The 25,643-nt window shown below is 41.1% G+C and overlaps 1 protein-coding gene across 25 annotated transcripts in view; it reads left to right on the forward strand.

Moving 5' to 3' along the window:
* Nucleotides 1-25,643, forward strand: part of KLF12 (KLF transcription factor 12) — a 509,531-nt gene that overhangs the window by 91,106 nt on the left and 392,782 nt on the right. The window contains exon 1 of one of the 25 annotated variants that reach the window (XM_089303607.1): nucleotides 8,008-8,151. The exons of the other annotated variants lie outside the window; for them this stretch is intronic. The gene's annotated coding sequence lies outside the window, so the exon portion shown is untranslated. Of the gene's footprint in view, nucleotides 1-8,007; nucleotides 8,152-25,643 lie in introns of those variants that run through there. 25 annotated transcript variants of the gene reach the window in all.

Consider the following 25,643-nt stretch of genomic DNA (forward strand, 5'->3'; position numbering starts at 1 on the left):
AATTTTATTATTGATTGGAAAGATAAATATTATCTTGAATAGAGAAATGCAAGCTTACCTCAAGGAACGCTAAGGGAAAAATTTTAGCTCACTCTGCCATATACTACCTTTACCCTATTATGTTAGTTTGTCAGTGCTTTTTCAAAAATTGGAGCTTGGTAGCTTACTATGCTTGTTACCATCAAAGACCAGGTAATTTGTATAATCCCAGTTCACTGTATCATATGGAAGTGGTTAGAAACAGTGAAACCATTAAAACACACACACACACACACACACACACACACACCACACACCACACACACACACCCTTTCATTAGGCCTGTTATGTGCTCTTCAGGAAGTTGTGATGATTTTGTGGGTGTCTTCATACCCCTGTGTTATTGCAGACTGAGTGGCCCTGGATCAAGCTCCTTGAATTACCTGATCACTGTTCTCCTTCCCCGTCCCCCTGTGTAGTCACCACCAAGCATATTCTGTTCTGAGAAGCATTTGAATGCATTTATTTTGGATGCTTAAAACAGTTTAATCTGTCACAGGATCAGGGTCTTAATTTTATTTTCCTTCTGGCCATTAGCGGGGTAATTAGAAAAGCTTGAGCAGCGCTAGCCCCTTATTTCATCCAATCATTCAAGTTTACAGACTTAATGAAAAAATAGTATTTCATGAAGGGAATCTCTGTTTAATCTTGCGGAGAGGTTTTCAGTCTGGTGGTCAGACTTGACTTATCATGTGTGGAATCTCTTTAACCTTTTTTTGTGTTTAGTTAATCTTGTGAACATTCTTGGCTACTCTTTGCACTTTCTTGAATCTGATTGCCATTTTACTAGGTTTTGCCCCAATGTGTTGGGTCTCCTGGGTTATCTCGATACCAGAAAGGCTTCCTACTTGTTCCTTGAGCTTGTGATTTGTGTCTCAGTTAATGCTTTTCTCTTCTTCATTTAAATGCTTTATGAGTTCCTGTTCTCTGAAGCATAGATCTTATCTGTTTCATTGAATGACACATTGCAAATATTTAATGTTACATATTTATGAGGACCTTCTGAATTATTTTATTACCCATTTGGACATACTTATCAGGTCTTACTTAATTGATGTTAAGTCTCAGCAATCCATTAAGTCTTTCAGTCAATTTAAACTGAGACTGTAAGTAGGATTCCTATGGCCCTAACTCCAGCAATGTTAAAAGTAGGTGCATCAAAGCAAATAGTTCTGGGTTTGCATCTTTTTAACAGTTTCTTGACATTCTGTCTTTGTATTGTTAACAGTAAAAACATGGAATACTGCCTGCTGGGGCGAGATGCTACCAGGCCAGATAGATTTTCAGGACTGTGTCCTCATGCTAACTGTACTTGAGCTCTTTTTAAGAACCAGTAGATAAGTTAATTTTTTTAGGATTTATTTATTTATTTGAAAGAATTACACAGAGAAGGAGAGGCAGAGAGAGAGTGAGTTACAGAAAGAGGTAGAGACAGAGAGGTCTTCCATCTGCTGGTTCACTCCCAAATTTGCTACAACGGCCAGAGCTGCGACAATCAGAAGCCAGGAGCCAGGAGCTTCTTCCGATCTCCCACATGGTGTAGGGGCCCAAGGAATTGGGCTGTCTTCTACTGCTTTCCCAGGCCATAGCAGAGAGCTAGATCTGAAGTGGAGCAGCTGGGTTACGAACTGGCACCCATATGGGATTCTGGCACTGCAGGTGGCAGCTTTACCTGCTACCCTACAGTGCTAGCCCCAGATAAGTTAATTTTTTAAGAATGATTTATTTATTTATTTGAAAGAGTTAGAGGGCTAGAGTGAGGGTGAGAGTTCTTCTATCTGCTGGTAACTGTACTACTAGGCATATGAACGGTATAAAACATTCTGGTCGTTCTGAGATGGTAGAGCATTAGGACATGATTTCTCTGAGGAAGTTGCTTACAGCTAGGTTGTGCAAGAGATGGAGTTTTAGTGCAAGAGATGGAGTGCTTTAGGTGGAAGGAATGACGTGAGCTAAGGTGTGGGGAGGAAAGTTGTGCACAAGTAGTCTAGTGTGCTTGTGTTTGTGTAGGGGGAGATAGTTTTGGAGACATGGCTTGGGGGATCTGTTGTGATTTTGTCCAATGCCACTCTAAACAGCTATGCCAAGGTGAATAGAAAAGAAATGATCCATCCAAGAGACATCTTCACATAGAGCTGATAGAATGGGAAGGGTCTGTGTGAAGGTGGGGGTCAGGGATGATGTCAATCTTCCATGTTAAGGAGGTGCTGGAGGGGGTGGGTGGAAGTCAGAGGAGCTGTTTCCATTCTGGTCTATGTTGATGAAGCAGGGCTTATTGGGATACATGGTAAGAACATTTTTGATTGCCTCTGCTGCTGAAAAGCCAGTGTATATGACTTAATATTGTATACTGGCCATGTATATAAGCAGAGAGAAGTTTTCCATAAAGAAATTGTTGAGAAAACTCCTGTTGACGATAGCTGTGCTGTGTCATATATTCTGAGAAGCATTTTGGTGAATCTTGTTTGGAAATGATGAAGAAGGGGCCGGTCTTGTGGCATGGTGGGTAAGGCTGCCATCTGCAGTGCCTGCATCTCTCTCACACGTGTGCTAGTTCGTGTCTTTGCTGCTTCACTTCCAGTCCAACTCTCTGCTGGCGTGGTGAGAGCAGTGGAAGATGGCCCAAGTGTTTGGGCCCCTACCATGCACGTGGGAGACCCACATGGAGCACCTGGCTTGGCCATTTTGTTAGTGACCCAGGAATGGAAGATTTCTATCTTCCCTCCCTCACTCCCTCCCTCTCTGTGATTTTATAAATAAATAAATCTTAAAAAGGGAGAATTTGTAGGCATGCTGAGATTGACACTGGGTTTATAGTACTCGATGTCCATTTCAGCCCTTTTTGTGAGTTTTAAAAAATATTTATTTAAAATTTATTCATGCAAGTTGAACAAATTTCATGTAGTTAATGCAGATTTAAGAGTATAATGGTACTTCTTACTCTATCCTCTCTTGTGCCCATGCGCCAACCCTCCAACTCCTTCCTTACATTTTCTTTAATTTTTACAATGACATACTTGCAGTTTATAATCACAAGCTTAACCCTCCACAAAATAAAGAATTGAACAAGTAGTAGTTAGCATAAATCAATAATATAGCCAAGGGCTGCAAACAATAACTAAATCTCACAATGTCATTTTTGATTATATACATTACAATTTTTTGTGCTCTGTACATTAATTACCACATATCAGGGAAAGAATGATATTTCTCTTTTTGGCACTGGTTTACTTTGTTGCAAAAGATAGGATTTCATCCTTTTTGTGGTTGAGTAGTGTTCTATTGTGTGTGATGGCATCTCTTAGCTATTGTGAATTGACCTACAGTGAACATGGTGTAAAGATAACTCTTTCATGTGAAGATTTCATTTCATTTGGGTAAATTCCCAGGAGTGCGATGACTGGCTCATATGAAAGATCTATTTTCAGATTTCTGAGGAATCTCCATGCTGTTTTCCGTATGGCTGCACTAATTGACATTCCCTCCAACAGTGTATTAGGGTACCTTTTCCCCACACCCTCACCAGTATTAATTGTTGATTTTTGTATGAAAGACATTCTTACTTGGGTGAGGTGAAAACTCATTGTGTGTGTGTGTTTTTTTTTTTTTTTTTTTTTTTAAAGATTTATTTATTTGAAATTTAGAGGTACACAGAGAGAGGAGAAGCAGAGGCAGAGAGAGAGGTCTTCCATCCGATGGTTCACTCTCCAGATCCAGGAGCTTCTTTCCCAGTCTCCCACATGGGTGCAGGGGCCCAAGGACTTGGGCCATCTTCTACTGCTTTCCCATCATGTCTTCATGAATCATTTTTGGTATATTGTATGTGTCTAGAAATCTATCCATTTTATCAAGATTTTCCAGTTTGTTGGCATTTGGCTGTTTGTAGTAGTTCCCGAAGATTCTTTCTGTGGCACCTCTTGCAACTTCTCCTTTTTCATATCTGATTTTATTTATTCTTCTTCTTTTTCTCTTTGATTAGGTTGGCCAACAGTGTATCAATTTTATTTTTTCAAAAAAACAAGTCTTCATTTCAGTGAAGTTTTGTATCGTGGTTTTTTTTTTTTTTTGTCTCAAGCTTGTTAGTTCTCTCATTTCTTTCCTATGAATAATTTCTGGTTTGGCTTTTTTCTTATTTTTCTAGGTCCTTGTGAGACATTTTTATATCATTTATTCGTTACCTTTCCAATTTCGGTATGTAGGCACTATTGCTAGAATATTTTTCCTTAACACTGCTTTTGCTGTACCCAAAAGTTTTTGTATGTTGTGTGGTCAACGTTGTTCATTTCTAGGAATTTTTTGATTTCCTTTTGGATTCCTTCTGTGACTCACTATTCATTCAGGAGGGTATTGTTCAATCTCCATATGTTTGCAGATTATCTAGAGTTATCTTTAGTTGTTAATTTCCAGCTTCATTCCATTGTGGTCAGAAAAGATACATGGTATTATTTCAAGTTATTTGAATTTGTTGCAGTTTGCTTTATGGCCTAGCATATGGCCTATCCAGAAGAAAGTTCTATGCTGTGATGAAAAGAATTTGTGTTCTGCAACTGTGGGATGAAATGTTATGTAAATATCAATTAAGTCCATTTGGTCCATAGTTTAGATTAGTTCTGTTGTTTCTTTGTTGATTTTTTTATCTAGCTGATTTCTCTATTGATGAAATTGTGGTGTTGAAATCCTCCATTGTTATTATATTGGAATCTGTGTCTCTGTTTAAATCAATTTTTTTTTTTTTTGACAGGCAGAGTGGACAGTGAGAGAGAGAGACAGAGAAAAAGGTCTTCCTTTTTGCCGTTGGTTCACCCTCCAATGGCCGCCGTGGCTGGCGCGCTGCTGCTGGTGCATTGCACTGATCCGAAGCCAGGAGCCAGGTGCTTATCCTGGTCTCCCATGCGGGTGCAGGGCCCAAGCACTTGGACCATCCTCCACTGCACTCCCGGGCCATAGCAGAGAGCTGGCCAGGAAGAGGGGCAACCGGGACAGAATCCGGCGCCCCGACCGGGACTAGAACCTGGTGTGCTGGTGCTGCAAGGCGGAGGATTAGCCTGTTGAGCCATGGCGCCGGCCTAAATCCATTTTTTTTAAAAAGATTTATTTATTAATTTGAAATTCAGAGTTACACAGAGAGAGGAGAGGTAGAGAGAGAGAGAGGTCTTCCGTCTGCTGCTTCACTCCCCAGTTGGCTGCAACAGCCGGAGCTGTGCCATTCAGGAACAAGGAGCCAGGAGCCCAAGGACTTGGGGCATCTTCCACTGCTATCCCAGGCCATAGCAGAGAGCTGGATCAGAAGTGGAGCAGCTAGGTCTCAAACTGGTACCCATATGGGATGCTGGCACTTCAGACCAGGGTGTTAACCCACTGCTGCACAGCAGCGCCGCTCCCTAAATCCATTACGTTTTTAAAAGATTTATTTATTTGAAAGTTATAAAAAGAGAAGGTGAGAGAGAGACAGAGAGAGCGAGTGAGTGAGCCAGGAGCCCAGAGCTGCTTCAGGGTCTCCCCACATGAGAGCCAGGTGCCTAATACGTTGGTCCATCCTCTGCTGCTTTTCCTGGAACATTAGCAGGGAGCTAGATCTGAAGTGCAGCAGCTAGGTCTTGAACCAGTCCCCACATGAGATGCTGGCTTCACCGAGGCTTAACCTGCTATGCCACAACAGCAGCCCCCATGAACATTTGCTTCAAAAAGCCTGGTGCTCTGTGATTACTTTACTGTAGTTACAAGTTACAGTTTCCTATTGGAGTGATCCCTAATTCATTATATGATATTGTTGCTTGTTTCTTTTAACAGTTTCTTTGTTGAAGTCTATTTTGCCTGCTATTAGGATGCTACTCTTGTTCTTTTTTTGCTTTCCCTTAACATTGAATATGTTTTTCCATCCTTTGATTTTCAGTCTGCATGTATATTTGTTGAGGTGTTGAAGGCAGCAAATAGATGGGTCTTGTATTTTAATCCATTCATGCAATCTGTATCTTTTAATTGGAGAATTTAGGCCATTTACATCCAAGGTTAGTGATGATAAGTCATGATTTGGTCCTGACATTTTCCCATAAATATTCCTATCATTTGTTTTGGATTTCCTTTGTCCTGTTACTAGGAGATTTTCTGCCTTCACATTCTTTCATAATGATGACTATCACTTGTAAGACTAGACAAATGGTGATAAATTCTATGAATTTCTGTCTGTTTTGAAAGGTCTTTATTTTACCTTCATTTATAAATGGGAGCTTGGCAGCGAACAGTATTCTGGGTTGACAGTTCTTTTCTTTTAAGAATTGGATTATGTCTCTCCATTCTCTTCTATCTGTAGGGTTTCTGACAAGAAGTCAGCTGTGAGTCTATTTAGAGGTCCTCTGAAGGTAATCTGGCATTTCTGTTGTGCACATTTTAAACTCTTTTGTTTTACTGTTGAAATCTTGACTATTATGTATCATGGTAAAGATCTTTTCTGATCATGTCTATTAGGAGGTTTGTGTGCTTTGCTGTACTTGGCTATCTCTTTCTTTCTACAAACTAGGAAGGTTTTCTGCTGTTGTTTTAATAAATAGCCCTTCTTATCTATTCTCTCTACATTTTCAGATACTCCTAAGAGCTGTATGTTTGGTCATTTGATAGTATCTAATAAATCTTGAATACTTTTTAGTTTTTATAATTTTGTCTCTTTTTTTTGTCTGAAATATTTCCAAAGATTTTTCTTCTAGCACAGATATTCTTTCTTGTGCCTCACCAACTCTGTTGTAATGTACTCCACTGGGTTTTTCATTTGACATATTAAATTCCTCATTTCTAGTATTTTTAATTGATTTCTCTTCAATATCTCTATCTCTTCATTCATGTCTTGTATAGGTTTGCTTACATAATTTGCTTTTCATTGTTTCTGTGTATAATCTTAACATTCTTTTGAATTCCTTTTCAGGCATTTCATTGGTCTCTTTGTCTTTACGTTCTTCAATTGAAATGTTGTCTTTTTGGGGAAGCTTACTTCTTCCTTGTTCATGTTTCTCATATTTCTATGTTTATTTTTAGGCATTTGTGGAACCACTTGTTGGTTTCTCCTCTGATGGCTTTTATCTTTGAACTATGCCCCTGTGGCTTAGTAGATCTTCAGAGGCGTGTGCTGGGTGGGGCCACGAGCTCCAGTCAGTGCTGGGGAGTGGTGTAAGAGTTCAGGGTGACACCCATGCCGGGCGTGGTAGGTCTCTTGTAATTTCAACAGTGGAGGGTATGACCACGTCAGCTTGTGTGATCTCTGCCTCACCTCCTCTCTGCCAAGGTGGTTAATGCTGGGGGTAAATCCACAGTGGCTTCACACTCCACCCACACAGGTGCATGAACCACACAAAGTATATGTGTGGCCCTCAATGTGAGCACAGAACCCTCTGTGATGACCCACCCCAAGTACTCTGGGAGCTCTGAGCCTCTGAAGCCAGACACGGTGATTGCCCGGAGACCCAAGCACATCCCAAGCCCTGTTGTGCAGCACAGAATTCTCCGTCTTAGCATACAGGGCTCCCACAGTCACAGGGAGCAGAGGATCCACTCTCAGACCTGTAAGCCTGCTCTGTCCCCGGAGAGAGCCGGTGTGTTCCCAGAGCCTGCTGCCTTTCGGTTTTCTGCCCGAGCATTAGGGGAGGGGAGTGCTTTTCAGCCTTACGTGTGCACCCTGCCCCTGATGACCCTCCAGTAAGACTCAAAGTCAGTAGTGACTGCAGATTTATCCCTCACATAAAACCCCCTACTTGCACTCGCCTTATCAAGATGGCCCTTCCTACCTGGTTGTCCTTGAGAGCCCTTGTTGGGCCAGTGAGAAGCAGGCAGTGGGCTTTCTATTTCCGGGGTCAGGTGGGCACCCTCCACCCTCAAGCTCTCTAGGCTGGCTGGACTTCGAGTCGGTGTAGTCCGTGAGGTTCTCCCTGAGGAAATACCAGCGGTAACACAGTTGTCAGAGACTTTTCACTTCTCTCTAGGACGCTGCCGTCTCCTCCTGACTTCCTGACTTCTCACTGCTGAGTATGGCGCTCTGCAGGAGTGGGGGAGGGGAAGTAAGCAAGGCAGATTCCCTGATCCAAGCCTGGCTGGGACCCCATGCACCGCCCCAGGCTGACGTAAAAGTGAGTGACTGTGGAATTCCCACTCAGCTAAAACTCTGAGCGGCGGGGCACGCGGCAATTTCTTCCTACCTTGATGTGGTATGGTGGCGGCTCGCAGCTGGCTGCACCTTGTGGCTCCCTGCAGTGGTGTTTTTGTCTTCTTTCCTCTTGTTCCAGTGAGTCATCTTTTGCTTTTTCATTTCTTCATGGAAAATTTGTGGGTCAGACCTCTGTGATGCCTTTGTTGGTTTCATGTCACAGAGAAGCTGTAGTTACTGCGGCTACACTGTATTCAGCCATCCAGGAGTGAATCCATTGCATTCCGGAAATGCTTGTTGGCATAATGGAGACTGCAAAGCTCTCTGGGATCCCTATAGCCTGGCCAGGACTGCAGTTCAGTGCATCCACTAGGGGCATCTGTGTTCTTCAGGAGTGATCCTTGGTCTCTATTAGATACCTCCCTTGTAGACAGTTTCCCTGACAGCATGAATCCTATTTGTTTGGAAGTCTCTTGACGGCCCTTGGCACTATGCCAGGTACATGGTAAACTCAAAAACTATCAATGAAATAATGAGTTATTTCCATAGTCTGTGGTTACTATTTATTTGTTAATTATTTATTAGTAACATTATGGCAGATAAATTTAGAAGTGGTGGCTACCAAGTTTGAAAGACATGATATTCTGTTGACTACTTCCAGGTGAACATTGGTATCAGAGGTCCTGATTATCTGATTGGCCATTTATGTCTTATACCTGTACCTGAATTCTTTCATCGAGAATGTTTGTTAATACCACACATGGTCATTGACATTCATGAATTTGGCCTTTGAACAAGCCACACTGTGCACATTAACAGCTGTGAGGCACCCTTTCACGTTGACTAGTTGGGTGATAGCTCATGAGTGAAATTTGGAGGCACTACAGGATGGAAGTGTGTGTGAGCTGGCTGCTTCGTGTTAATGTTACCATCTTTAACGTTACCATCTTTGCCTTTGTCATCTGGATCTCTGTGATATCCATCCGGAGGCTACAAATGTGTGTGTAAGTCCATCTTTATCTTACTTGTATTACATTTTCAAAACCTAATACTAGTTTTTTATTGTTTATTTTCCCCCATGTCTAGAAATCATCCTTTCTGTAATAAATCTTTAGTAAAGCCAAAGAACCACCAATATTGTTTTAGATTTTTTTTTTTTTTTCGGAAGGTAATGTTAGAAGATAAAGAAACTCACATGTTCTGATTAGACTTCCTTGGCAGAGAGACCAGTCAATTAAAATTAAGGTGTTGAGATAGTGTTAATTTATAATTAGAAGCAGAGAAAAAGTATATCTTAAATAAAAGATTGCATTAATTTTAAGTGAACTTGTTTGTTTTTACGAAACTTTTCCAGGAAGGTACATATAATACACAGTGAATCCATAGCTGTGCTTTTGAAGAAATAGCACCATCTGTTCCTGATTCATATTCTTTTACTCATTACAGATATGTAAATTCTAATAACATTATTTTTTTGAGGGGGGGAAGGTTATCACCCCTCAGTTTTATATATTTACAAGCTAAACTGTAAATTTAGCTTTAATAACTTGAATACAATTTCTAGAAATATATCTGAGCAAACAATTTAAAAGTTGGTTGAACTTTTGCAGTGAAATATAACCCTCTTTCTTAGGAAAGTAGTCTACTATTTTTTAAAAAAGGTTTATTTTATTTATTTGAAAGACAGTTACACAGAGAGAGAGAGGTCTTTCATTGCTGGTTCACTCCCCAGATGGCTGCAACGGCTGAAGCTGGTGCTGATCTGAAGCCAGGAGCCAGGAGCTTCTTCCGGGTCCCCCACGCGGGTGCAGGGGCCCAAGGACTGGGGCCATCCTCCACTGTTTCCCAGGCCATAGCAGAGAGCTGGATCGGAAGAGGAGCAGCTGGGACTAGAACCAGTGCCCATATGGGATGTCGGCGCTTCAGGCCAGGACTTTAACTCACTGAGCCACAGCACCGGCCCCAGTAGTCTACTATTTTTATTTTATTTTATTTATTTTTATTTTTATTTATTTATTTTTTTTTTGACAGGCAGAGTGGACAATGAGAGAGAGAGACAGAGAGAAAGGTTTTCCTTTGCCGTTGGTTCACCCTCCAATGGCCGCCGCAGCCAGCGCACTGCAGCCGGCGCACTGCGCTGATCCGATGGCAGGAGCCAGGTACTTCTCCTGGTCTCCCATGGGGTGCAGGGCCCAAATACTTGGGCCATCCTTCACTGCACTCCCTGGCCACAGTAGAGAGCTGGCTTGGAAGAGGGGCAACCGGGACAGAATCCGGCGCCCCGACTGGGACTAGAACCCGGTGTGCTGGCACCGCAAGGCGGAGGATTAACCTAGTGAGCCGCGGCGCCGGCCCAGTTGTCTACTATTTTAACAGAACATTTCTTTACTCTTACATTAGCAATGACATCAGTAAGGAAGAAAGAAGTGTCCCTAGGTTGAGATTTTAATATGAACCTTAGGTTGTTAGTGTGATCATTTTCTACTCTAAAATAATATATTTTGTGAATGGAATGGTGAGGGGCAGGTACATCGGCTTCACTGTGGGCCCAGTTGTGTTTGCACGTGTGTGCTCTGTAAGGACTGTGAATCAAATTTTCTCTTCCCTCCTGCCCTGATTTTGGGATGAGTTCCTCAAGATAAAACATGACATCGTTTTGTGTCTATAGCCCCAGCATGCAGAACAGTGCCAGGCAACAGTATGTGTTTAGTAAGTGTTGGTTGAGTGAATACGTGACTGAGCAAATGTGCATATTTATGCCTAGCAGGCAGTATTTGGAATTTACAGACATGGTTTTTGTGGAAATTATTATTATTATTATTATTATTTTAAGGTTTATTTATTTAAAAGGCAGAATTACAGAGAAGGAGCAAACAGGAAGGGAGGGAGGGAGGGAGGAAGGAAGGGAGAGAGGAGAGAGGTCTTCCATCTGCTGGTTCACTCCCCAAATTTTAGCAATGACCAGAGCTGTGCCAATCCAAAGCCAAGAGCCAGGAACTTCCTCTGGGTCTTCCCACGCGGGTGCAGGGGCCCAAGGACTTGGGCCATCTTCCGCCGCTTTCCCAGGCCACAGCAGAGCTGGACTGGAAGTGGAGCAGCCAGAACTCCTCAAACTGACGCCCATATAGGATGCCAGCACTGCAGGCGGTGGCTTTACTCGCCACTGCATGTTGCCAGCCCCATGGAAATTATTTTGAAATAAATGTATCTTTACAAACATTCTCCCTCCCCCAGATGCCCTCCCTTCCTCTCCTTTTAGGGAGATCCCTTATCCTTCCCCTACCACTTGACCTCACTGATACTCAAAAAACAAGAAATTCACAGCGGTACCACCAACAAAGCTTTCTCAGATTTTAGTAGGAGTACATTTCTACTCATTTGTATGTGCTTGTGTGTATACTTCTGTGCAGTTTTGCAACATATGTAGATTTTTGTAACCACCACTAGAATCAAGATGCAGATGGTTTTGTATGTGGGGTTCCATCCAGACAAGGCTTCCATGGACTACTCTCTCTGTGCATTGTAGGTTTTTACTAGTTCTGTGTACTTTGCCTTAGCTGGTATATTCACATAATTATAAGATGTGTCTGTTTCTAAAAAGACAGCCACAGGGATTGTGTTGGCGACCATTCCTGAGTCCATAGATGTTCATTCATAAGCAGTTTCTACAGCCTCTGTTAAAAAACAATATTTACTCTAAAATTGCCTTCCCCAGAGTTAGGATTTGTCAACCTTATCATAATGGCAGTCTATCTCCATTAATCAGAACCTAGAGCCTCCATGTTGTATTCAGTATCCAGGGAATGCATAAAGTTGCACAACGAAAATAGAATGCTAAAAATCGGGATTCACAGTTTTAATGAGTTAAATATTGACAAGTGCATCTTAGAAAATGATTTTAGTAGCCAAAACTGATGCAGGCTCATGTGCAGGGAATCACAGTGTTCAGCAGGTTTTCATTGGCACGACTGTGCCTATCTGGAGATGCAAAAATGGGTGCATGTGGTGGACCAGGCGTGCTATAAGGTTATTGTCCTTGGGGTGAATTTGGCAGGCTGGATTGCAGCTGTAAGCATCCTCTTGTATATAAGCAAGGAAGAAACTTTTGACATAGAAGGGTAAAAGCAGGTGCTTCTGGAAGTTTTTCTTTTACGAAATAGTTGAGTTTTGAAAATGGAAAATTTTTTTTTAAGATTTATTTATTTATTTATTTGAAAGTTGGAGTTACAGAGAGAGAAAAAGAGAGGCAGAGGCAGAGGTAGAGAGAGAGAGGTCTTCCATCCAGTGGTTCACTCCCCAATTGGCCTGCCAGAACTGTGCCCATCTGATGCCAGGAGCCAGGAGCTTCTTCCAGGTCTCCCATGCAGTGCAGGGGCCCAAGGACTTGGCCCATCTTCTACTGCTTTTCCAGGCCATAGCAGAGAGCTGGATTGGAAGTGGAGCAGCCAGGACTTGAACTGGCATACATATGGGATGCCAGTACTGCAGGCGGTGGCTTTACCCTCTACGCCACAGTGCCAGCCCCTGAAAAATTTTTATTCTTGTGTCAACAAAAACAGACAACATGGCAAAGTTAATACTTGGTTTATAAATCCATCAAAACGAGTCCTATCTGTTAGTGTAGCAGAGAAGGCATTGTCTTCTGTGTCTCTCGCACTCCCTCTTTCACATTTCCTTGTGCTGCAAGGGTCAGGTAATGGACTTTTCTTGGGAATTTCATCATTGACCTTCCCCTGCTAACTTGGCTTCTGTCTTTTCTTCCTACCACGCCTTCTGTTGGGGCTGAAGCTAGCAAGAAAAACCTGTTTTGCCAAGAAAAAGCATCCAGGTGACACTCCCTCTCTCCTTGCCTCCTCCCCAGGTCTAGCAACTTCGAGCCTGTCCTGGGAACGCGGCGTCCCTGGTGGCGATGTTCGCCTGTGTCTGTGGATCTGGGAGCCTGCGGGTGGGCGTACGGACGGCGAGTCTGAGTGACTGTCAGATGAGGCCTTTAAAAATAGCTTGTTTTTCATTTTTGGGAACATAACCTCCCTGTTCCAGTTTATTAACAATCAATTTTTAACTCTTGTGTTAGCTACTGTGGGAAGTTAACCAGAGCCTTTATCTTTGGGGAGCTAACAATCGCTTTAGAGGATTTATCTAGAAATAAGAGAAAAAGAAAATTTCCAGTAGGGCAAAATCATAGGCAGTGGTCAATAGGGGATATAGAAGTACATTGAATAAGTTGTTAAAATCAGAGCATTGCATTCAGGGAGGCGGGAGGTAGTGTAGTGGTGGCCTCAGTACCAGCTGGCCAGTGTGTGCCCTGCATGGGGTCCTTGTTCCTGGGTTCAAGTCCTTCCAGTTACTGGACTTTTCATTCAAGCTGACTTCCTTCCCTGACTGTAAATTCTTACATTAGGCTGAGAGCAGTAAATAGATGTTTGTAAAGTGCTCTCAACTACAAAGCAAAAATATAAATTATTACTCAGTAGACTCTTAGAAGTCAAATGTTTTAGTGTGTGTATGTACATCTATATACATATACATACACATATATACATCCACACATGTACACATACACACACAGCTTAAAAGAGAAGTGCCCTGAAAAGATGCTAATACTTACCAATTTTTAAGGCACAAAATAATACCGTACAGCATTCATTTTAGGTTGAAAGATACATTCCCCTTTGATCCTATCTGGCATGCACTTTTGGAATGATCAGGATCCTCTTTTCTGCTCATTTGTGAGGGAAGAATTGACTACTTTGAAAGAGCTGTGAACAAGCTTTCGTTTGAGTTCTTTCTGACTTAACATTTTTGTTAGAATAACAAATATCAACAAACAAAACAAAAAACTTCCATAGCATTTCCTCTCTTTTTCTTTAAACATGCTTACTGAGCACCTGTTTACATGCCAGCACTTGCAATGGGAATATCTGTGGGGATGCTTCAGAAAAACCTGTGGGAAATGCAATTTACAAGATGAATTTAAGTTTGGTGCAAAACATGTTGAAATCATGCATATGGGGCCAGTGCTGTGGCAAAGCAGGTACAGCCACCGCCTGCAGTGCTGGCATTCCATCTGGGTGCTACTTCAAGTCCTGGCCATTCCACTTCCGATCCAGCTCTCTGCTATGGCCTGGGAAAGCAGTAGAGGATGGCCCAAGTCCTTGGGCCCCTGCACCCACATGGGAAGACCCAGAGGAAGCTCCTGGCTCCTGGCTTCTGGTTGGCCCAGCTCCGGCTGTTTAGGCCTGTTGGGGAGTGAGTCAGCTGATGGGTGGAAGATTCTCTCTCTCTCCCTCTCTCTCTCTCTCTCTCTCTCTGCCTCTCCTTCTTTCTGTATGTAACTCTGACTTTCAAATAAATAAAATAAATCTTTAACAAAAAAAATCTATGCATATGTGGGGAACCTTCAGAAAATTCATGGAAACATATTATGAAAAAAAGTGTGTGGCTTTCCAAATCATTTCTTTTTTTCACAAGCTTTAGAAGTACCTGAGGCCTGCTATAAAAATCTAGGAGTGCTTGTAACAGGGTGCTACTTATCTTCTAGGATAAATTGGCCTGAAAAGAGAGCAGTGGTATGTGGATTGGAATAAAAATTAATTGCTAACAGTGATGACGATAGTAAGTCAGTGCACGCAGTGGAGCTTCCAATACTGTTCTGCCCCGGGAGCTTACCCGAGCCCTCTTCTGTGCATCTTAATGCAGTGGGTTGCCTGAGATAGTTTCAGAAATAGTATTCTAAGACTTCAAGTTCATCTCCCAAACAATTTGCTTCATAAAAAGGGAATCAGAGTCATGGACAAAAGGTACTAAGGTCAGATTTAAGTAAATAGTTTTATAAATAGGCACCGGGGGAAACACTTTCTTCAGAATGACTCTAAGTCCAGACAGCATACATTGGAAATAGGTTGAGAAATTTGACTACTTACAAATAAAGTACATCTGTATAGTAAAAGTTTGTAAATTTAAACAAACTATAAATTGGGGAAAACTAATTTTAATATATGACAGTGAAAATGTCATATATTTTATGAAGAAACCTCTTTACCAGAATAAGGCCACTGCCCTACTATAAAGATGGGAAAATATTTGGACAGGAATTTTATAAGAGAACATAAATATTACGAATAAGTGGATGAATTGATGGCTATTCTCACTGGTCGCCTAACAAATACAAATTAAAACAGTGCCACTTTTCTGTTACTGGGTGAGACCAGAAAGATGGTCATACTGACTTTTGGGGAGGACAGTGCAGTAGTTATGCATGTACCTGCACTGATGAAGCGTTTGCAAGTTTATGCCTTTTTTTAAAATGATTTATTTATTTATTTGAAGGTTAGAGTTACACATAGAGAGAGGAGAGGCAGAGAGCAAGAGAGGGAGGGGGAGAGAGAGAGAGGTCTTCCATCCGATGGTGCACTCCCCAATTAGCCACAACAGCCAGAGCTGTGCCGATCCAAAGCCAGGAGCCAGGAGCTTCTTCCGGGTCTCCCACAGGGGTGCAGGGGCCCAAGGACTTAGGCCATTTTCTACTGATACCCCAGGCCATAGCAGAGAGCTGGATTGGGAGTGGAGCAACCAGGTCTCGAACCGGTGCCCATATGGGATCCAGGTGCTTCAGGCCAGGGCATTAACCCGCTGTGCCACAGGGCCCCAAGTTTATGCTTTTCTGTGCTTTAGCCATTGGGTGATTACTCTTGGACCCAGAGATTTTACTTCTAACAGTTTTTTCCAAAAATTCAAATATACACAAAGATTTAGCTGCAGTTACACTCACCAGATTATGGTTACAGTTACAAATTATGAGGCAATCAAAGTATTCAACAAGGAGATAATTAACTAACTATGGCACAGTGAGGTGGGTGGTGTTGCTGTGGATGCCCGGATCCGGATCTGAGGGCTTGGTTGAGCCCTGGCTCCTCTACTTCAGTTAAGCTTCCGGCTGATGCATTCTGGAGGACAGCGAGTGATGGCTCAAATGCCAGGGCCCTTGCTCCCATGTGGGAGACTGGGATAAAAATCACGGCTCCTGGCTTTGGCCTGGCCCGGCCCTGGCTGTTGTGGGCATTTGGGGAGTTGGAAGACCTGTGTGTCCCTCTGTCTGTAGTTCTGCCTTTCAAATAAAAAGAAATAAATGAGTAAGTCTCTTTTGTACAAAGTTTTCCAGATAGATTTTATAAAAGTATTCCAAGACTTGCAGGAAGGTCCTGTTTCTGTCTGTGCCTAGCGGATTTGGAACTTCCTATTAACACTTTACAGGTTTTAGTTTCAGTTTTCAAGCTGTTTTCATAACGCGGTAACAGCGTTCTGCAGGTTTTACATGAGGAATGATGTACTTGATAGGACTGCACACTTGTGAAAAGAATTATTAATTAAGAAAATCTGTGGATTAAAGCCTTGGACATCATTTAGACTGACTTCCTACCTTAGTAAAGGATTTTCTTTTAGAGTAATCCCGAAGGAGAATTATTCCTAAATACATGCCTAAAATAAGGAGCAAAAAGCGGAAAATCAAGACAGTAAGTTGCTTAGCCTAACATTTAAAGAAGCCTGTTACATCTCTTGAAGTCCGTATGTATAAATGCATGCAAATTGAAAAGCATACACTTGTTTTTCAGAATTTTTTACTTGGTGGAAAAGAGTCACATGGAATAGTAAGTTACCGGTTAAATCTTTGATATGGTGTAGTTAGTTTTTTAAAACGTCTCTCATGTTATTAACTGTTTTGGTGAGTTATGGTTTATAATGTACTTCTTATAAATGGAAGACAGTTGTATTGCACTTAGCAGGTGGCATGTTAAGGACATATCCAAAAAATAACTCTGGCTTGGTAAACATTCACATATTTTCCATAGTGATGATTTAAACCGTATTGATTATTTTTATTGATGAATATTGGCCACTTGTATGCTTCACCCAAGAACTAGGTTATCGTCAGTAGCATATATCCTCCTGTAAAGAAAATGAAAGAGACCTAAAATGACAATTAGTAAGTTCTTTGTACCTGAGATTGTGATCGGAGAGATTTGAATAATCTACTTGATATTCCATATACTATGTGTTGTGGATAGAACTGGTAATTGGAAACAAAACTGAAGACAGTCTTTGAGTGTAATGTAATGTATGAAGATGTTCACATACAAGAAATTACAGGAATGAATTTTAAACCACACAATACCAATGGTATTATTAAAGGAACAGAATTCCAAAAGGAGGGCCTTAAAGCAAGCAGGAATATCTTTCTTTCTTTCTTTTTTTTAAATAAATATTTATTTATTTGAAAGGCAGAGAGAGAGAGAGAAGGAGAAAGAGAGGCCCTTTATCCACTGGTTCACTCCTCAATTGGGCGCAACAACCAGAGCTGGGCTGGCCAGGAGCCAGGAGCCTCCTGAGTCTCTCATGTGGGTTCAGGGACCCAAGCACTTGGGCCATCTTCTGCTGATTTCCCAGGCCATAGCAGAGAGCTGGATCAGAAGTGGAGCAGCTGGGACTTGAACTGGCGTCCATATGGGATGCTGGCACTGCATGCAGCAGCTGTGCCCACTAAGCCACAGTGTGAACCCCAGCAAGCTGGAATTTCTAGAGTGTAAAGATGGGGATTGGTGGTCCAAGGAAGAATTCCATCCAGCAGGAGTGACAAATGACTGGAGTCTGTGAAATCAGTCTCAAACTGCATAATCTTCGTAGCTCCAGAAAAGAGCACAATGCTGTGAATGCATTGGTACTCAATTAAAAAAAAAACAAAACAAAACTGTAGAACAGAAAGAAGGTTTTTAACAATTTTGAATATATTCAGTTCAGGATTTAGAGAGGGTATAGTTTGAATCCTGGTTTGATCATTTGTTATCTATGTGATAGTGAAGACTTTCAACTTCTAAGATAAAATATCTAGAGTGTCTCTCTCAACATTTTGTGATTTTAATGAGATAAAGCATTGAGTGTTGTGGTTGCGTAAATACCACCCTTCAGAACTACACAGGGGCGTGGCAGAATGACACCTTCCTGGCTTGTGTTAGCATAAATGCGTTCTTTATGGGCTGCAGTAGCTGAGTGACTTGAAGATTATCAATGGAGTATGATTGTTTTCCCTTGAAATTACACTAATTGAGCTGCTCAACTACTCATCTAGGTACTTAACAACTTAGTTAAGACCCATCTTAAGGGAAATACCCCTTTTGCCATGGAAGAAATTAGTATTTAACTGGACCAGAGATTGACATCAGTAAAGATGCAAAGTCTGAAGCAGAGGTGAATGGGGAAACAATAAATGTTGGGTAGAACAGTCCGCTCTTGCTGTGAGGGGTTGCTTTATCCCACAGAGATGGTCCTTCAGTCCTCAGTGGGCTGTCTTCTCTTTGGTTTTCTGTATTCTACTAGCAAGCCCTCCACCATATGGAGTTAACGCAAAGCCCGCTCTGGCCTTTCCCCACTTCCAGGTCGTGGCTATTTGGTTTTACCCCCCAAAATGTTCAGATCTCTTAAGGGCTTGACTTGTATGCTTGGTCATCAGCATACTCTGATAACTCAAGCCAGTTACTTAAAGCACATTATAAAAGATCTGCAGTGGGGAGAAAATGCACATGTATTCAGAGGATAAATCTGCTAGAATTTCACAGGACTGGAGAGCCATCTGTGGGTGAATCAGATTCCGAGGAAGCAGCTCTCCTTCCTTTTCTACACTCTTCTCTTCAGCTGCCTTACACTTGGCCCTTGCTCTGCACTTAACCAGAGCCCAGAAGTAAGAACTAATAAGCAGTCCTCTTGGGAGACTGTTAGGGAAGTTAAGGCATAGGGAACCAAACATTTTTATTTAGGAAGGGAGCTAACAGCCTAGAAAGGTGCTAGCTATGTTAGAAAGCAAGGTCCTGAGACTTACCCTAGTGTGTAGATGATCTCCTTACAAATGTGTGGGAAGAAATTCTAAGAGGGATACAGGGTGCCCCAACCCATTACTAGGTTCCCTAAATAGTTATCTCAGAAATCACTAGTGACAAAGATACCAAACAGTGAAGTAAAGACCTGTATCTGAGCCAGTGTATTGTGCTGAATTATTCTAAGTCTGAACCAAAGAGAACTATGATCAGGAAGCATTCCTGTTATCAATTTTCTGATCTTAAAATATCAATTTAGTCGGAAACATTTAATAGGAAACACGTTAAAATGAAAGTAGACAACAAATCATGGTGAACTCTTCCTTTCATATAGTATACCGATTCTTCCATTTCAAGAACAGATTAAAAACAACTGAGGAAAAGCAAATCTGCTGGGCTTGTATGTAAATATAAGTGCTGATTTTAACATGGTTTATAAATTTACCCCTGTTCATTTAAAGACAGGTGAGTATTTAGGGAAAGTGACCAATATAGAATCAGGGCATGGTTGCAAGTGCTGGTTCCACCATTTGGTCAGTTACACCTGGTGTGACCTTGGACAAACTCTGTTTCTTTCTTAAGCTTCCTTTCCAATCATCTGTAAAATTCAGTTACTTAAGTATCTACAGTTGGTACTGAGGCAGTATGTCAATGAGAAGTATTTGAGACCTCTGGCAGGGAATCTGGAGGTTAATACTCAGTGGTAACTATATTAATAGTATTAGTGATAATTGCAAAACCCCTTTTTATATGTCGCATGTTATTGCTGGTTACTTTTCTAGGGCTTTGTGATTGTTCACATGGTGTGTGCCCCTTGTAAGATAAATTTAAAATGCTCTCTGCTTACTAATGTAAGCTTATAAAATGATATGATTCTTTTAATAATTCTCATTTTAATCATCTGCAGGACCTAGCAAAATGGTTTATAAATATCCTAATAGAAACATTTTGAACATTGAAGCAGTTTCCACATAAGATCCATGTTTGTTGTATTTATGTTGAGAAAATTCTGGATAACACCTTATTAGTCTTTATAGTTCAGTAAACATTGCCATTTTAAACCTATATTATTTTAAAGTAACACTAGGAAGTACTCGTAAAATATGTGTGTATATAAGTGTGTGTGTGTGTGTGTGTATGCAAAGTTCTTAGAAAAACATGGAATCGTGACAGTACTAGAATTAAGATGAGGGGGGAACCCCTACTCAAACCACCACACCAAACCGTGCTTCTTTAATGAATGTTTTTGTGTGTTTTACTCATTTTCATGTGAAGTTCATTTTTTTCTAATATTGTGTAATAAGCTCTCTCATTTTTCTTAAATGTTTATAATAGTAGCATAGTAGTTCATTACATTCTAACACCATAAATAGCTGTTTCCTTGTAATGAATTATTTCCTGTTTATATGTTAAAAATGGTGTTTCACCGACCTTTTTCATACAGAGTTCTTGTCTTTGTTTTTGATAGACTAATTCAGGAAAGGTATTACTGAGTCAGAGACTGTGAGGTTGTGGTTTTTTTATTTTTTTAATTTTTTTTTTTTGACTCTGAAAATGAAAGTGCCTTCAAAGGTTTCTGATAGCTGCCATGGCCAGAGGCAGCATGAATAAGGTCCTGTCTGATGCATACAATGTAGCTTGTTGAGTGAATCCACATAGAAGGGGGAGATTTCTGTGAGCTATGTAATTAGGTGATAAAGGGGTGGAGATGTATGTGTAAGAACTAAGGAGCAGAGCAACAGCAGCGGGTTAGGGTGGAAGACAGGGGAAGGTGCAAAGGAACAGAGGGGCGAGATCTCATTGCCCTCTGATTTCTTCACAAATCCTGCACCCTGTTCCTGCCCTGTAGATTTATGGATGTGTGTTTGATTTCTGTTTTGGATTAAACTAAATCTGCATCTTTCCCATTGTCCTTTTCTATCCTGCTGCTTTATTCTGTTTTAATTTTAAGAAATGTGCTGTCTCACTTGCTTGTTCCTTCTGCCCCTGTGTGGAGGCAGCCTCAGCCCTGCGGCTTCCCACTGTGTGAATTTGCACTTCAGTGGCACCATTTCCTGTTAGAAACCAAAGCCGGGCCCCTGACTTTTCTTAGGTGTTGGGTCACACTGGAAAGGACAAGAAAAGTGCATGACTTTCTTGTGGGATGGGCTGATCAGCATGATGCTTGGACCTGTTTCCATGCCCCTTAGCCTCCCACCTGTCTAAGAGTAGTTGAAAAATTTAAAGATTGACCTAACCAGTTTCCAGAATCCAAAATACAGATTAGAATTAACGTTGTTCAGATCTACCTGGAGAGAAATCCTGGAGAATAATATTGTTAGTGGAGTCCAAGTTAGTTTTTCTTTTTGTTAAGTTGTAGTAAAATATGCATATCAAATTTTAGCTATTTTTTACATGGTGTTTAAGAAAGTGAAAGCTTTTTATACAGTTTCTATGCTTGGTAACAAAGGAAATTCAAAGGTGAATAAGACATGATTTTTGTCCTCAAAGAGCAAGAGTCAAAATTAAATCCATATCATTTCATGCAACTGTATTTAACTGAAATAAGTATATACATATGTAAGCTACAAAGATGGAAACTATTTCTTCACTATTTTATTTATTTAAAATTTAGTAATCGTTTGAAAGGCAGAATTAGAGAATGAGGTAGAGAGACATCTTCCATCAGCTGATTCATCTCCAGAGGGCCACAGTGGCATGGGCTGGGTCAGGCCAAAGCCAGCAGGAGCCAGAAGCTTCATCTGGGTCTCCCACATGGGTGCCATAGTTCCAAGCACTCGGACCATCTTCCAGTACTTTTCCCAGGCCACTAACAGACAGCTGGATCAGACGTGGGGCAGCTCGGATAGCCAGGATGCTCATCTGAGATACAGGAGTTACAGGCTGTGCCACAGGACTGTCTTGTTCCCTATTTTATAACAGAAGAAATGTTGAATATCACTTTTCATTTAATTATCTTAAAACATACCTATCTTAAATTTGCCATTTTAACTACCAACGAACACTTTTAAGTGTTTAATTTGAGATGATTTTTATTCCTGCTATATGAGGACTTGAGGGAAATTACATAAAGTTTTATTAGAGAAACCAAAGAGCTAAGAACTATTGATTGCCAAATCTTTCACATTTGAAGGAATAAAACAATAGCTTTTCTTTCCCTTTTCTACCCTTCTTTATTTTCTACATGTTCATTTTGGTAGTTGGAATATTGCCAAATGCTTGTACCTGTTTCCTGTGATGGAGGAGTTATTTTTTTCTCCTGATGGTCTTAAAGCTAAGATGATTTTTTCATGTATTGAATTTGCTATCCATGTGCAATCATTATTAGTTAAAAATATTATAAATTATGGGTATGTTTGTATAAATTGTATGTATGTTTTATTGGCATAAATTACAATGACTATTAATTGTAATTCATAGAAAGTGTACCCAAAACTCATATGTTCTGTTAGAAAAAACTTTGCAAATCTAAATCATTTAAGGAAGGAATATTTTTATTTTACCAAATAATGTTTTCAACTCTATGGTAGGTACTCTGGAAAAATGATTATCTGGCAATTATCAAGTCATGGGAAATTTGAGACCTCCAATATGTATTTGACGTGAAGTTTAGCTATATCTCTTGTCATTTGGTTATGTCATCTGATTGGTCAAGTGCGTTCCATTTGGTGTACCTACTGATTCATTTTTTTTGTGTTAATGACAACAACTCTTTGCTTATAAGAAGACAGTGGATAAACCTGGGTTTTAAAAAAAATTTCTTTGGGTGCCTTTCAAGCTTAGTCTATACTGGTTACTGATTATTGTGTATTGGATTGGCTTGTGGCCACCAAGTGCCAGAACCTTTGCATTCAGTGACACTATTCATTGATTTTTCCTTAAACTCTGAAAATGTCTCAATGTCCAGCATGTATAATTTACTAATGTTCATAACCAATATATAGCACGATTAGGAACCTTCAAAATGACCTTGAAGCTGCAGCAGATGAGCATCAGACATAGAATATGAACATTTCATCTGAGTGGGTTAGCAACTGAGACTTCTCAGAAAATGGTTACGAAGGAATGATAATTTGCATAACAACACTTCCTTTTACTGCCCTCTCTTCTCCTCCTCCTCCCCTACTCCTCCCCTCCCTCCTCCTCCTTCTTTGGCAAAATATGGTTTAATCTTACGCCTGTTATTAAACTGCTTTAAGCTTCTTTCCAAGAATCACAGCCAAATTCAAGGATTTATGTTCTTCCCTGTGCTTTAAAACATTTCAGTCAAATGAAGTAAGCAAAAGCAAGTCACAGAGATACTGCCTCCCTATGTTTCAGTTTATTTGCATTTGTTCATGACTTCTAAGATATTTTCAATTCCCAAAGGAGTTTACTCTATTTAAACTCAGTTACTGATAAGTTGTTACCTGCATGGGTCTGTGAGAGATCAAAGTAAGTGTTAATTTTGTAAATAAATTAAGTTTTACCTCTGAGCTATGTTATAAAGGGAGGTTGCTGTGCTTTATTGATGCTTAGGAAAAAAGTGAATTGTTACCCTTTGGAAACTGTCATGGATGAGGTAGGGGTGATATTTTCCAACCAGTCTCGAGGATTTGAAATCTGTTGAGATTGAAATAATTTATTGTTAACAATTGTTAATTACTTGAAATTTCTGCTATTTTTATGTTTTGAAATTTTTATACTTAAGCGCACTTGCATTCATAGGAATAAAATTTGACTTAAATGATTGATTCTCTTTTAAGATAGTGTTGAAATGACCAATGATACAGAACAACCTCTTCTCCCCAAAGTTTGGAGGAGTTGCCGTAGAACCCCCCAAACTGGATGCACTCTTTAGAAAGCCAGTCACTGTCATCAGGGTGGTTGAGGAAAGTAGGCGTTTATTGGAAGCACACAACAAGGGGCCAGGCAGCTATCATCCAATTCCCAGGCTACTTGAAGGATAGGGGTGTAGGTTCTTGAGGGAGAAAAGCCAGGCCCCACAAGACAGCTATCATGTTTTCCCTGATCTGTGGTAACAGAGTACAAAAATGTGATATATATGTGTGAGGTTGACATTCTAGAGTTTGATTATTGTGTACAGCCCTTGTCTCTACTGTTGAGGAACAGTGTTTTTATTTTTTTCCTTTTTGTTGAATTCCTTACTTAGTGGAGGGTTAAGCTTATGATTATAAAATAAACTGGAAGTATGTCACTGTAAAAATTAAAAGAATAAGAAAGGAAGGAGGGGCAAGGGTCGGAGTGTGGGTGGGAGGCAGAGTGGGGTAGGAGGTATCCCTGTGCTCCTATATCTGTGTATATGAAATTTGTTCACCTTATGTAAATTCTGAAAATTGAAAGAAAACAGATGAGTGAAGTCGGGACTGAGTGTGTGTGCAGCACACGTCCAAGTGCCTGAGCACTCTGCTGTGCTCATAGCCCTTCTTCAGTTGGTCAGTAGTACCCTGTTCTTTAGGGATTTTTTTTTAAACATTATTTCTATATTTGAAAGGCAGAGTTACACACAGAGGGAGAGACATAGAGAGAGACTGATCCACCATCCGCTGGTTCACTCCCTGAATAGTCACAGTGGCCAGAGCTGGGCTGGTGTGAAGCCAGGACTTTCTTCTGGGTCTCTTACCTAGATGCAGGAGCCCAAGCACTTGGGCCATCTTCCATTATTTTCCCAGGTGCATTAGCAGGGAGCTGGATCTGAAGTGGAGCAGCTGGGAATCAAACTGACACCCTTATAGGATGGTGGCTTCAGAGGTGGTACTCTACCCAGGTCGCCACAGTGCTGCCCCCTTCAGGAAATTTTGATGATTGCAGAGTGGGCTTCAATTGGTCTGGGTGCAGCATGCAGGTGGAATTTACTTTTGGCTTGGGGCTTCCAGGGTTCCAGGAATAGAAACCTCTCAAGACGTATGTTACCTATTAGACAAATGAGCTCACGGATCTGGAATTAGAACTTGTGGGACTGGTGATTAAGGACCTTGTTGGGCCAGCTGTACCACTCCCTACAGAGTTAATTTTAGCTTGGGACCTAGCATCTGTGTTCAATGCTCTGTGTAGGGGTTTGGTTTCACTAATACTGACTTGTTAATAATGCCAGTTATTTTAGAGAATACTTAAATAAGTTTGGGGCCAGCGCTGTGCCCCAGCAGATTAAACCCCAGCCTGCAGTGCCAGCATCCCATATGGGTACCAGTTCAAGGACTCGCTGTTCCACTTCCAATCCAGCTCCCTGGATTGCACCTGGAAAGGCAGCAGAGGATAGCCCAAGTCTTTAGGCCCCTGCACCCATGTGGGAGATGCGGAAGAAGCTCCTGGCTCCTGGCTTTGGAGTGGCGCAGCTTCCAGCTGTTGTGGCCATCTAGAGAGTGAACCAGGCAATGGAAGACCTCTCTCCCCTGTGTTTCTCTCTCTCTCTTTCTCTCTCTCTCTCCCTCCCTCCCTCTGCCTCTCTGTAATTCTGCCTTTAAATAAAGTAAATAATTCTTTTAAAAAAAGATAAATAAGGTCAGATATATCCAGGGACCAAACTAATTTGCACCTATGGACTTAGGATTTTGCTACAACTATTTTGTTAGTATTGTATTTGTTATGTACATGCCTGCTCAAGTACCCT

The sequence above is a fragment of the Oryctolagus cuniculus genome, chromosome 9 (assembly GCF_051225735.1).
Source record: "Oryctolagus cuniculus isolate XC-2025 breed Fujian yellow rabbit chromosome 9, ASM5122573v1, whole genome shotgun sequence".
NCBI classification, from domain to species: domain Eukaryota; kingdom Metazoa; phylum Chordata; class Mammalia; order Lagomorpha; family Leporidae; genus Oryctolagus; species Oryctolagus cuniculus.